Consider the following 13,011-nt stretch of genomic DNA (forward strand, 5'->3'; position numbering starts at 1 on the left):
ACGCCCAAGACAACTCTGAGTGTCACCTCAAATTCTAAGAAATGCAAACTAGGGACCTACGCTTTTTATTGCCAGTGGATCTTTGTGGTTCAGACAAATGTGCACGCCTCCCAGAGCCCCTTGCAATGCACTTAGGGAAATGGGGGAAGGTGCTGTGAAGCCCTCTCGCTGACAATGTCTCTCTTGTCTATAATGTATCTATGAGAGAGAGAGAAATAGGCAATGCGAGAGTGAAAAAGTAAAATGGAAATGTGTCTACTGAGACCAGTATAAGGGGAAATCCTCACAATCCAGGACCGACAGTTGATTGGGAGGGCGCTTACAGGTTTCCGACACCAGACCGGTACCTGAACTCACAAACCCAAACTGCAAAGTGATGGGCATTGCCACTAGACTGCCGACCCCCTTTCGGGGCCCCAGCATATATCCTTTAGTCACACCTAGAGTTCCCAGGACAGTGCAGCATTCAGCGATTACACGAAAATATTGACAGCGCTAGGAGGCCCTGCAAATGGCAGAGGTATGCTTTACAAAGCCCACGTAGCGTGCACAAAACAGCACATCAGTCAGGCCCACTTGAAGAGATGGTAAAGAGGAAATACTTCTGCTGCATCCAGTAAAACATAGAGATTGGCCTGCTTTAAAGGTTGACCATGTCCTTCATGGGTGTCTGGCAATATGATACTTCCCTGCTGCAAAGCTTACATTCGAAACGCCAGAACAACTAGGCCCAGAGCACAAAGATGCAGTCAGGTTGAAATAACGAGATACTGAAGAGCAATTTTGTATTTCAGAGTGGGAAAAGCAAATATGACCCCGACGTGATTTGAACACGCAACCTTCTGATCTGGAGTCAGACGCGCTACCATTGCGCCACGAGGTCCTTGTGGCAGTCCACCTGGTGTGTCTGATGACAGAATAAAGGTAGGAGACGTACATGCACCTGCAGAGCCTCATTGCTTCTTTAAGTAGACTGGCTAGGATAGCTTCCTTCTGTGCATCAGTACACGCTGCAGCCAAACCCTTCCCATGAAGTCTTGATGTTTATGAATTGAATGGCAAGTTTTGAAAAACTAAAGCAAGCGAGAAGAATTGCTTGCAGTTTATTGGATTTTTTGGACGTCAGCAGACGAGACCTGCGAGAGGTAAACAGAAGTTCATAGTTGGTCATGCTGAATTTTTGAGCCAAAATGCATCGTCCCTGGGTGGGCTTGAACCACCAACCTTTCGGTTAACAGCCGAACGCGCTAACCGATTGCGCCACAGAGACTCATGCAGTGCTTACACTGGGGCCTGATTGGTGTGCTGTTTGCTTATGCTCCCCAGGCAACCTGAAAATATTTCTAAAATAGCTCTATTTCCCACAGCAAATCAGGGTATGAAGTACTTCCCTACCTCCCGTAATCCACAAACACAGGGGATTTAGTAGAGGACAGAGCCCATCAACAGTGCACCAAATGCCCTCTGTGTAGGCATAACTTGCTATGAGGAGAAAGCCACAGTTGCGCACTTGTGTTAAAAGGGGACAGTAGGCTGAACCCAGAGAACATGGGAGAAATGACTCAGGTTTACTGAGTGGAACACTCTGTGTCTTTGTGCCCAAAACAGCAGCGTCTTTTCGGTTAACAGCCGAACGCGCTAACCAATTGCGCCACAGAGACTCACTGGCATGTGTGTTCTGCCTTTGGCCTGATTGCATTGCTATTTTTTTCTGATTGGCAGAAAACCTGAACTTTTTTCTTAAAAAGGCATGCCTCTCGTAGCACTGCAGTGCATTAGACTGCTCCCTTGCTTCCCTGAGTCCCCAAATACACAACCACCTTGGGCACAATAGAAGACACATTCCAGCAGATTTAGCAAGAGTGCACCAAGGTTTCTATATGTAGGTACCTTGCTGAGAAGCAAGACCTGCAGTTGCATTCTTCTGTTAAAAGAGGGCAGCAGAGTGCACCAAGAGAACTTGGGGGAAGTAGCTTATGTTAACTACTTGCCATGCTCTTTATAGATCCCTCTGTTTGACTGGGTGAATTCTAATTTCTGGGGTAGAGTAAGCAATTTTTGGATCTAGATGCTGTGCGCAACAGGAATGCTATATACTGCACTGTACTGCTACTGAAAAGTTACCAATTTTACAGGATGTTCAGGTAAGCTTTGTTTCAGAAAACAACTTGCTAGAGGCACTAAGACAGATTACTGGGACAAAGGAAGAGGGTTTGGGGATTAGCACATCTCCTATGAAAGGTACAGTCACGCCCGAGACAACTCTGAGTGTCACCTCAAATTCTAAGAAATGCAAACTAGGGACCTACGCTTTTTATTGCCAGTGGATCTTTGTGTTTCAGACAAATGTGCACGCCTCCCAGAGCCCCTTGCAATGCACTTAGGGAAATGGGGGAAGGTGCTGTGGAGCCCTCTCGCTGACAATGTCTCTCTTGTCTATAATGTATCTATGAGAGAGAGAGAAATAGGCAATGCGAGAGTGAAAAAGTAAAATGGAAATGTGTCTACTGAGACCAGTATAAGGGGAAATCCTCACAATCCAGGACCGACAGTTGATTGGGAGGGCGCTTACAGGTTTCCGACACCAGACCGGTACCTGAACTCACAAACCCAAACTGCAAAGTGATGGGCATTGCCACTAGACTGCCGACCCCCTTTCGGGGCCCCAGCATATATCCTTTAGTCACACCTAGAGTTCCCAGGACAGTGCAGCATTCAGCGATTACACGAAAATATTTACAGCGCTAGGAGGCCATGCAAATGGCAGAGGTATGCTTTACAAAGCCCACGTAGCGTGCACAAAACAGCACATCAGTCAGGCCCACTTGAAGAGATGGTAAAGAGGAAATACTTCTGCTGCATTAAGTAAAACATAGAGATTGGCCTGCTTTAAAGGTTGACCATGTCCTTCATGGGTGTCTGTCAATATGATACTTCCCTGCTGCAAAGCTTACATTCGAAACGCCAGAACAACTAGGCCCAGAGCACAAAGATGCAGTCAGGTTGAAATAACGAGATACTGAAGAGCAATTTTGTATTTCAGAGTGGGAAAAGCAAATATGACCCCGACGTGATTTGAACACGCAACTTTCTGATCTGGAGTCAGACGCGCTACCATTGCACCACGAGGTCCTTTGCAGTCCACCTGGTGTGTCTGATGACAGAATAAAGGTAGGAGACGTACATGCACCTGCAGAGCCTCATTGCTTCTTTAAGTAGACTGGCTAGGATAGCTTCCTTCTGTGCATCAGTACACGCTGCAGCCAAACCCTTCCCATGAAGTCTTGATGTTTATGAATTGAATGGCAAGTTTTGAAAAACTAAAGCAAGCGAGAAGAATTGCTTGCAGTTTATTGGACGTCAGCAGACAGACCTGCGAGAGGTAAACAGAAGTTCATAGTTGGTCAAGCTGAATTTTTGAGCCGAAATGCATCGTCCCTGGGTGGGCTTGAACCACCAACCTTTCGGTTAACAGCCGGACGCGCTAACCGATTGCGCCACAGAGACTCATGCAGTGCTTACACTGGGGCCTGATTGGTGTGCTGTTTGCTTATGCTTCCCAGGCAACCTGAAAACATTTCTAAAATAGCTCTATTTCCCACAGCAAATCAGGGTATCAAGCACTTCCCTACCTCCCCTAATCCACAAACACAGGGGATTTAGTAGAGGACAGAGCCCATCAACAGTGCACCAAATGTCCTCTGTGTAGGCATAACTTGCTATGAGGAGAAAGCCACAGTTGCGCACTTGTGTTAAAAGGGGACAGTAGGCTGAACCCAGAGAACACGGGAGAAATGACTCAGGATTACTAAGTGGAACACTCTGTGTCTTTGTGCCAAAAACAGCAGCGTCTTTTCGGTTAACAGCCGAACGCGCTAACCAATTGCACCACAGAGACTCACTGACATGTGTTTTCTGCCTTTATCCTGATTGCATTGCTATTTTTTTCTGATTGGCAGAAAACCTGAACTTTTTTCTGAAAAAGGCATGCCTCTCTTAGCACTGCAGTACATTAGACTGCTCCCTTGCTTCCCTGAGTCCCCAAATACACAACCACCTTGGGCACAATAGAAGACACATTCCAGCAGATTTAGCAAGAGTGCACCAAGGTTTCTATATGTAGGTACCTTGCTGAGAAGCAAGACCTGCAGTTGCATTCTTCTGTTAAAAGAGGGCAGCAGAGTGCACCAAGAGAACTTGGGGGAAGTAGCTTATGTTAACTACTTGCCATGCTCTCTCTAGATCCCTCTGTTTGACTGGGTGAATTCTAATTTCTGGGGTAGAGTAAGCAATTTTTGGATCTAGATGCTGTGCGCAACAGGAATGCCATATACTGCACTGTACTGCTACTGAAAAGTTACCAATTTTACAGGATGTTCAGGTAAGCTTTGTTTCAGAAAACAACTTGCTAGAGGCAGTAAGACAGATTACTGGGACAAAGGAAGAGGGTTTGGGGATTAGCACATCTCCTATGAAAGGTACAGTCACGCCCGAGACAACTCTGAGTGTCACCTCAAATTCTAAGAAATGCAAACTAGGGACCTACGCTTTTTATTGCCAGTGGATCTTTGTGTTTCAGACAAATGTGCACGCCTCCCAGAGCCCCATGCAATGCACTTAGGGAAATGGGGGAAGGTGCTGTGCAACCCTCTCGCTGACAATGTCTCTCTTGTCTATAATGTATCTATGAGAGAGAGAGAAATAGGCAATGCGAGAGTCAAAAAGTAAAATGGAAATGTGTCTACTGAGACCAGTATAAGGGGAAATCCTCACAATCCAGGACCGACAGTTGATTGGGAGGGCGCTTACAGGTTTCCGACACCAGACCGGTACCTGAACTTACAAACCCAAACTGCAAAGTGATGGGCATTGCCACTAGACTGCCGACCCCCTTTCGGGACCCCAGCATATATCCTTTAGTCACACCTAGAGTTCCCAGGACAGTGCAGCATTCAGCGATTACACGAAAATATTGACAGCGCTAGGAGGCCATGCAAATGGCAGAGGTATGCTTTACAAAGCCCACGTAGCGTGCACAAAACAGCACATCAGTCAGGCCCACTTGAAGAGATGGTAAAGAGGAAATACTTCTGCTGCATCCAGTAAAACATAGAGATTGGCGCGCTTTAAAGCTTGACCATGTCCTTCATGGGTGTCTGTCAATATGATACTTCCCTGCTGCAAAGTTTACATTCGAAACGCCAGAACAACTAGGCCCAGAGCACAAAGATGCAGTCAGGTTGAAATAACGAGATACTGAAGATCAATTTTATATTTCAGACTGGGAAAAGCAAATATGCCCCCGACGTGATTTGAACACGAAACCTTCTGATCTGGAGTCAGACGCGCTACCATTGCGCTACGAGGTCCTTGCAGTGTGTCTGATGACAGAATAAAGGTAGGAGACGTACATGCACCTGCAGAGCCTCATTGCTTCTTTAAGTAGACTGGCTAGGATAGCTTCCTTCTGTGCATCAGTACACGCTGCAGCCAAACCCTTCCCATGAAGTCTTGATGTTTATGAATTGAATGGCAAGTTTTGAAAAACTAAAGCAAGCGAGAAGAATTGCTTGCAGTTTATTGGATTTTTTGGACGTCAGCAGACGAGACCTGCGAGAGGTAAACAGAAGTCCATAGTTGGTCACGCTGAATTTTTGAGCCAAAATGCACCGTCCCTGGGTGGGCTTGAACCACCAACCTTAACAGCCGAACGCGCTAACCGATTGCGCCACAGAGACTCATGCAGTTCTTACACAGGGGCCTGATTGGTGTGCTGTTTGCTTATGCTTCCCAGGCAACCTGAAAATATTTCTAAAATAGCTCTTTTTCCCACAGCAAATCAGGGTATCAAGCACTTCCCTACCTCCCCTAATCCACAAACACAGGGGATTTAGTAGAGGACAGAGCCCATCAACAGTGCACCAAATGCCCTCTGTGTAGGCATAACTTGCTATGAGGATAAAGCCACAGTTGCGCACTTGTGTTAAAAGGGGACAGTAGGCTGAACCCAGAGAACACGGGAGAAATGACTCAGGTTTACTGAGTGGAACACTCTGTGTCTTTGTGCCAAAAACAGCAGCGTCTTTTCGGTTAACAGCCGAACGCGCTAACCAATTGCACCACAGAGACTCACTGGCATGTGTGTTCTGCCTTTGGCCTGATTGCATTGCTATTTTTTTCTGATTGGCAGAAAACCTGAACTTTTTTCTGAAAAAGGCATGCCTCTCTTAGCACTGCAGTGCATTAGACTGCTCCCTTGCTTCCCTGAGCCCCCAAATACACAACCACCCTGGGCACAATAGAAGACACATTCCAGCAGATTTAGCAAGAGTGCACCAAGGATTCTATATGTAGGTACCTTGCTGAGAAGCAAGACCTGCAGTTGCATTCTTCTGTTAAAAGAGGGCAGCAGAGTGCACCAAGAGAACTTGGGGGAAGTAGCTTATGTTAACTACTTGCCATGCTCTTTATAGATCCCTCTGTTTGACTGGGTGAATTCTAATTTCTGGGGTAGAGTAAGCAATTTTTGGATCTAGTTGCTGTGCGCAACAGGAATGCTATATACTGCACTGTACTGCTACTGAAAAGTTACCAATTTTACAGGATGTTCAGGTAAGCTTTGTTTCAGAAAACAACTTGCTAGAGGCCCTAGGACAGATTACTGGGACAAAGGAAGAGGGTTTGGGGATTAGCACATCTCCTATGAAAGGTACAGTCACGCCCAAGACAACTCTGAGTGTCACCTCAAATTCTAAGAAATGCAAACTAGGGACCTACGCTTTTTATTGCCAGTGAATCTTTGTGGTTCAGACAAATGTGCACGCCTCCCAGAGCCCCTTGCAATGCACTTAGGGAAAGGGGGGAAGGTGCTGTGAAGCCCTCTCGCTGACAATGTCTCTCTTGTCTATAATGTAACTATGAGAGAGAGAGAAATAGGCAATGCGAGAGTGAAAAAGTAAAATGGAAATGTGTCTACTGAGACCAGTATAAGGGGAAATCCTCACAATCCAGGACCGACAGTTGATTGGGGGGGCGCTTACAGGTTTCCGACACCAGACCGGTACCTGAACTCACAAACCCAAACTGCAAAGTGATGGGCATTGCCACTAGACTGCCGACCCCCTTTCGGGGCCCCAGCATATATCCTTTAGTCACACCTAGAGTTCCCAGGACAGTGCAGCATTCAGCGATTACACGAAAATATTGACAGCGCTAGGAGGCCATGCAAATGGCAGAGGTATGCTTTACAAAGCCCACGTAGCGTGCACAAAACAGCACATCAGTCAGGCCCACTTGAAGAGATGGTAAAGAGGAAATACTTCTGCTGCATCCAGTAAAACATAGAGATTGGCCTGCTTTAAAGGTTGACCATGTCCTTCATGGGTGTCTGTCAATATGATACTTCCCTGCTGCAAAGCTTACATTCGAAACGCCAGAACAACTAGGCCCAGAGCACAAAGATGCAGTCAGGTTGAAATAACGAGATACTGAAGAGCAATTTTGTATTTCAGAGTGGGAAAAGCAAATATGACCCCGACGTGATTTGAACACGCAATCTTCTGACCTGGAGTCAGACGTGCTACCATTGCGCCACGAGGTCCTTGTGGCAGTTCACCTGGTGTGTCTGATGACAGAATAAAGGTAGGAGACGTACATGGACCTGCAGAGCCTCATTGCTTCTTTAAGTAGACTGGCTAGGATAGCTTCCTTATGTGCATCAGTACACGCTGCAGCCAAACCCTTCCCATGAAGTCTTGATGTTTATGAATTGAATGGCAAGTTTTGAAAAACTAAAGCAAGCGAGAAGAATTGCTTGCAGTTTATTGGATTTTTTGGACGTCAGCAGACGAGACCTGCGAGAGGTAAACAGAAGTTCATAGTTGGTCATGCTGAATTTTTGAGCCAAAATGCATCGTCCCTGGGTGGGCTTGAACCACCAACCTTTCGGTTAACAGCCGAACGCGCTAACCGATTGCGCCACAGAGACTCATGCAGTGCTTACACTGGGGCCTGATTGGTGTGCTGTTTGCTTATGCTCCCCAAGCAACCTGAAAATATTTCTAAAATAGCTCTATTTCCCACAGCAAATCAGGGTATGAAGTACTTCCCTACCTCCCGTAATCCACAAACACAAGGGATTTAGTAGAGGACAGAGCCCATCAACAGTGCACCAAATGCCCTCTGTGTAGGCATAACTTGCTATGAGGAGAAAGCCACAGTTGCGCACTTGTGTTAAAAGGGGACAGTAGGCTGAACCCAGAGAACACGGGAGAAATGACTCAGGTTTACTGAGTGGAACACTCTGTGTCTTTGTGCCCAAAACAGCAGTGTCTTTTCGGTTAACAGCCGAACGCGCTAACCAATTGCGCCACAGAGACTCACTGGCATGTGTGTTCTGCCTTTGGCCTGATTGCATTGCTATTTTTTTCTGATTGGCAGAAAACCTGAACTTTTTTCTGAAAAAGGCATGCCTCTCGTAGCACTGCAGTGCATTAGACTGCTCCCTTGCTTCCCTGAGTCCCCAAATACACAACCACCTTGGGCACAATAGAAGACACATTCCAGCAGATTTAGCAAGAGTGCACCAAGGTTTCTATATGTAGGTACCTTGCTGAGAAGCAAGACCTGCAGTTGCATTCTTCTGTTAAAAGAGGGCAGCAGAGTGCACCAAGAGAACTTGGGGGAAGTAGCTTATGTTAACTACTTGCCATGCTCTCTCTAGATCCCTCTGTTTGACTGGGTGAATTCTAATTTCTGGGGTAGAGTAAGCAATTTTTGGATCTAGATGCTGTGCGCAACAGGAATGCCATATACTGCACTGTACTGCTACTGAAAAGTTACCAATTTTACAGGATGTTCAGGTAAGCTTTGTTTCAGAAAACAACTTGCTAGAGGCAGTAAGACAGATTACTGGGACAAAGGAAAAGGGTTTGGGGATTAGCACATCTCCTATGAAAGGTACAGTCACGCCCGAGACAACTCTGAGTGTCACCTCAAATTCTAAGAAATGCAAACTAGGGACCTACGCTTTTTATTGCCAGTGGATCTTTGTGTTTCAGACAAATGTGCACGCCTCCCAGAGCCCCATGCAATGCACTTAGGGAAATGGGGGAAGGTGCTGTGCAACCCTCTCGCTGACAATGTCTCTCTTGTCTATAATGTATCTATGAGAGAGAGAGAAATAGGCAATGCGAGAGTGAAAAAGTAAAATGGAAATGTGTCTACTGAGACCAGTATAAGGGGAAATCCTCACAATCCAGGACCGACAGTTGATTGGGAGGGCGCTTACAGGTTTCCGACACCAGACCGGTACCTGAACTCACAAACCCAAACTGCAAAGTGATGCCCATTGCCACTAGACTGCCGACCCCCTTTCGGGGCCCCAGCATATATCCTTTAGTCACACCTAGAGTTCCCAGGACAGTGCAGCATTCAGCGATTACACGAAAATATTGACAGCGCTAGGAGGCCATGCAAATGGCAGAGGTATGCTTTACAAAGCCCACGTAGCGTGCACAAAACAGCACATCAGTCAGGCCCACTTGAAGAGATGGTAAAGAGGAAATACTTCTGCTGCATCCAGTAAAACATAGAGATTGGCCTGCTTTAAAGCTTGACCATGTCCTTCATGGGTGTCTGTCAATATGATACTTCCCTGCTGCAAAGTTTACATTCGAAACGCCAGAACAACTAGGCCCAGAGCACAAAGATGCAGTCAGGTTGAAATAACGAATTACTGAAGAGCAATTTTATATTTCAGAGTGGGAAAAGCAAATATGCCCCCGACGTGATTTGAACACGAAACCTTCTGATCTGGAGTCAGACGCGCTACCATTGCGCTACGAGGTACTTGCGGCAATCCACCTGGTGTGTCTGATGACAGAATAAAGGTAGGAGACGTACATGCACCTGCAGTGCCTCATTGCTTCTTTAAGTAGACTGGCTAGGATAGCTTCCTTCTGTGCATCAGTACACGCTGCAGCCAAACCCTTCCCATGAAGCCTTGATGTTTATGAATTGAATGGCAAGTTTTGAAAAACTAAAGCAAGCGAGAAGAATTGCTTGCAGTTTATTGGATTTTTTGGACGTCAGCAGACGAGACCTGCGAGAGGTAAACAGAAGTCCATAGTTGGTCACGCTGAATTTTTGAGCCAAAATGCACCGTCCCTGGGTGGGCTTGAACCACCAACCTTAACAGGCGAACGCGCTAACCGATTGCGCCACAGAGACTCATGCAGTTCTTACACAGGGGCCTGATTGGTGTGCTGTTTGCTTATGCTTCCCAGGCAACCTGAAAATATTTCTAAAATAGCTCTATTTCCCACAGCAAATCAGGGTATCAAGCACTTCCCTACCTCCCCTAATCCACAAACACAGGGGATTTAGTAGAGGACAGAGCCCATCAACAGTGCACCAAATGTCCTCTGTGTAGGCATAACTTGCTATGAGGAGAAAGCCACAGTTGCGCACTTGTGTTAAAAGGGGACAGTAGGCTGAACCCAGAGAACACGGGAGAAATGACTCAGGTTTACTGAGTGGAACACTCTGTGTCTTTGTGCCAAAAACAGCAGCGTCTTTTCGGTTAACAGCCGAACGCGCTAACCAATTGTGCCACAGAGACTCACTGGCATGTGTGTTCTGCCTTTGGCCTGATTGCATTGCTATTTTTTTCTGATTGGCAGAAAACCTGAACTTTTTTCCGAAAAAGGCATGCCTCTCTTAGCACTGCAGTGCACTAGACTGCTCCCTTGCTTCCCTGAGTCCCCAAATACACAACCACCTTGGGCACAATAAAAGACACATTCCAGCAGATTTAGCAAGAGTGCATCAAGGTTTCTATATGTAGGTACCTTGCTGAGAAGCAAGACCTGCAGTTGCATTCTTCTGTTAAAAGAGGGCAGCAGAGTGCACCAAGAGAACTTGGGGGAAGTAGCTTATGTTAACTACTTGCCATGATCTTTATAGATCCCTCTGTTTGACTGGGTGAATTCTAATTTCTGGGGTAGAGTAAGCAATTTTTGGATCTAGATGCTGTGCGCAACAGGAATGCTATATACTGCACTGTACTACTACTGAAAAGTTACCAATTTTACAGGATGTTCAGGTAAGCTTTGTTTCAGAAAACAACTTGCTAGAGGCCCTAGGACAGATTACTGGGACAAAGGAAGAGGGTTTGGGGATTAGCACATCTCCTATGAAAGGTACAGTCACGCCCGAGACAACTCTGAGTGCCTCCTCAAATTCTAAGAAATGCGAACTGGGGTCCTACGCCTTTTATTGCCAGTGGATCTTTGTGTTTCAGACAAATGTGCACGCCTCCCAGAGCCCCTTGCAATGCACTTAGGGAAAGGGGGGAAGGTGCTGTGAAGCCCTCTCGCTGACAATGTCTCTCTTGTCTATAATGTAACTATGAGAGAGAGAGAAATAGGCAATGCGAGAGTGAAAAAGTAAAATGGAAATGTGTCTACTGAGACCAGTATAAGGGGAAATCCTCACAATCCAGGACCGACAGTTGATTGGGAGGGCGCTTACAGGTTTCCGACACCAGACCGGTACCTGAACTCACAAACCCAAACTGCAAAGTGATGCCCATTGCCACTAGACTGCCGACCCCCTTTCGGGGCCCCAACATATATCCTTTAGTCACACCTAGAGTTCCCAGGACACTGCAGCATTCAGCGATTACACGAAAATATTGACAGCGCTAGGAGGCCATGCAATTGGCAGAGGTATGCTTTACAAAGCCCACGTAGCGTGCACAAAACAGCACATCAGTCAGGCCCACTTGAAGAGATGGTAAAGAGGAAATACTTCTGCTGCATCCAGTAAAACATAGAGATTGGCCTGCTTTAAAGGTTGACCATGTCCTTCATGGGTGTCTGTCAATATGATACTTCCCTGCTGCAAAGCTTACATTCGAAACGCCAGAACAACTAGGCCCAGAGCACAAAGATGCAGTCAGGTTGAAATAACGAGATACTGAAGAGCAATTTTGTATTTCAGAGTGGGAAAAGGAAGTATGACCCCGACGTGATTTGAACACACAACCTTCTGATCTGGAGTCAGACGCGCTACCATTGCGCCACGAGGTCCTTGTGGCAAACCACCTGGTGTGTCTGATGACAGAATAAAGGTAGGAGATGTACATGCACCTGCAGAGCCTCATTGCTTCTTTAAGTAGACTGGCTAGGATAGCTTCCTTCTGTGCATCAGTGCACGCTGCAGCCAAACCCTTCCCATGAAGTCTTGATGTTTATGAATGGAATGGCAAGTTTTGAAAAACTAAAGCAAGCGAGAAGAATTGCTTACAGTTTATTGGATTTTTTGGACGTCAGCAGACGAGACCTGCGAGAGGTAAACAGAAGTTCATAGTTGGTCATGCTGAATTTTTGAGCCAAAATGCATCGTCCCTGGGTGGGCTTGAACCACCAACCTTTCGGTTAACAGCCGAAAACACTAACCGATTGCGCCACAGAGACTCATGCAGTGCTTACACTGGGGCCTGATTGGTGTGCTGTTTGCTTATGCTTCCCAGGCAACCTGAAAATATTTCTAAAATAGCTCTATTTCCCACAGCAAATCAGGGTATCAAGCACTTCCCTACCTCCCCTAATCCACAAACACAGGGGATTTAGTAGAGGACAGAGCCCATCAACAGTGCACCAAATGTCCTCTGTGTAGGCATAACTTGCTATGAGGAGAAAGCCACAGTTGCGCACTTGTGTTAAAAGGGGACAGTAGGCTGAACCCAGAGAACACGGGAGAAATGACTCAGGTTTACTGAGTGGAACACTCTGTGTCTTTGTGCCAAAAACAGCAGCGTCTTTTCGGTTAACAGCCGAACGCGCTAACCAATTGCGCCACAGAGACTCACTGGCATGTGTGTTCTGCCTTTGGCCTGATTGCATTGCTATTTTTTTCTGATTGGCAGAAAACCTGAACTTTTTTCTGAAAAAGGCATGCCTCTCTTAGCACTGCAGTGCATTAGACTGCTCCCTTGCTTCCCTGAGT

At 46.4% G+C, this 13,011-nt stretch overlaps 7 non-coding genes across 7 annotated transcripts; all 7 read right to left on the reverse strand.

Moving 5' to 3' along the window:
* Window positions 1–811: 811 nt before the first annotated feature.
* Window positions 812–883, reverse strand: TRNAW-CCA (transfer RNA tryptophan (anticodon CCA)). The gene has a single exon. It is a non-coding gene; the product is annotated as a tRNA-Trp (tRNA).
* A 313-nt stretch (window positions 884–1,196) lies between these two features.
* Window positions 1,197–1,270, reverse strand: TRNAN-GUU (transfer RNA asparagine (anticodon GUU)). Its single transcript has one exon. It is a non-coding gene; the product is annotated as a tRNA-Asn (tRNA).
* A 1,790-nt stretch (window positions 1,271–3,060) lies between these two features.
* On the reverse strand, window positions 3,061–3,132 carry TRNAW-CCA (transfer RNA tryptophan (anticodon CCA)). Its single transcript has one exon. It is a non-coding gene; the product is annotated as a tRNA-Trp (tRNA).
* Window positions 3,133–3,433: 301 nt separating this feature from the next.
* TRNAN-GUU (transfer RNA asparagine (anticodon GUU)) lies at window positions 3,434–3,507 on the reverse strand. Its single transcript has one exon. It is a non-coding gene; the product is annotated as a tRNA-Asn (tRNA).
* A 1,790-nt stretch (window positions 3,508–5,297) lies between these two features.
* Window positions 5,298–5,369, reverse strand: TRNAW-CCA (transfer RNA tryptophan (anticodon CCA)). The gene has a single exon. It is a non-coding gene; the product is annotated as a tRNA-Trp (tRNA).
* A 2,544-nt stretch (window positions 5,370–7,913) lies between these two features.
* TRNAN-GUU (transfer RNA asparagine (anticodon GUU)) lies at window positions 7,914–7,987 on the reverse strand. The gene has a single exon. It is a non-coding gene; the product is annotated as a tRNA-Asn (tRNA).
* A 4,033-nt stretch (window positions 7,988–12,020) lies between these two features.
* Window positions 12,021–12,092, reverse strand: TRNAW-CCA (transfer RNA tryptophan (anticodon CCA)). The gene has a single exon. It is a non-coding gene; the product is annotated as a tRNA-Trp (tRNA).
* Window positions 12,093–13,011: the final 919 nt, after the last annotated feature.

This window comes from Ambystoma mexicanum, chromosome 11, assembly GCF_040938575.1.
Source record: "Ambystoma mexicanum isolate Mex_15411 chromosome 11, UKY_AmexF1_1, whole genome shotgun sequence".
Classification (NCBI taxonomy): Eukaryota; Metazoa; Chordata; class Amphibia; order Caudata; family Ambystomatidae; genus Ambystoma; species Ambystoma mexicanum.